We start from the raw sequence: 932 nt of genomic DNA, 5'->3' as shown, positions 1-932 counted from the left end.
AAGGCAAAAAGCTTTCAACTACGTAAAACTCTTGTGTCTGTATTATTGTGACTAGGAAGCAAACTCTAGGACTCTAGGTAGCAGATACCATGTTAATCAGTTTTGTAGAGATACAGAAAATAAGGACTCTACAGATTAATAAATATTAAGTGATAGAACTTTCTAACTGTTACTTTCAATCAATAGAAGAGGAGGGGCTGTCATGACTTTCATGGCCCATAAATGTTGGGTGGGTGCTGCAATCTGCACTATTTTCCTGTTTAAAAAAATCAAGGTAGAGCAGGGAAAAGGAGGCTAATTCACATATCAGTAAAATCTGTTACTAAGATTTTGGCCATTATTACGAGAACAGACATTGTCAATTCAATACTGAGTAAATGAAAAAGATACCTTAAGTTCATATAGACTAGTTCTCTGGAATATTATCTTGTGTCATTTTTAAAAAGATATACTTTCCTTTTATTTTTTATGTGTATTAGTGGCTTACATTCTAATATGTGTACTTTATGCATTCCAGGTCCCTTTAGAAGGCAGAATAGTGTGCTGATTTCCCTAGACTTGGTATTATAGATAATTTTGAGATACAATGTAGGTTCTGATAACTGGACCCAGATGATCTGCAAGAGTAGAGTGTATCCTTATTAACTGAGATATTTGTCCAGTCCATCCAACTCCTTATACACTCTTAATTTCACCCTATATCCTCATATATTATATTTTATCTGCTTCTTTAATTTCGTTTCTCCTACATTCAATGTATGTATAGGCAAGTGAGAGCATAACTTATGGGAGTCGGCTCATTTCTTCCATCTTTTAGGTTCCCTGGAATTGGTTCAAAGCAAAGTTATTATGCTTGGTGGTAGTCACATTTCCAACTGGGACTCTTTCTTCTTCTTCTTCTTCTTCTTCTTCTTCTTCTTCTTCTTCTTCTT

Source organism: Grammomys surdaster, unplaced genomic scaffold, assembly GCF_004785775.1.
Source record: "Grammomys surdaster isolate TR1022 unplaced genomic scaffold, NIH_TR_1.0 184, whole genome shotgun sequence".
Lineage (NCBI taxonomy): Eukaryota > Metazoa > Chordata > Mammalia > Rodentia > Muridae > Grammomys > Grammomys surdaster.
The sequence above is the reverse complement of the archived record's forward strand: the minus strand, read 5'-3'. Positions refer to the sequence as shown.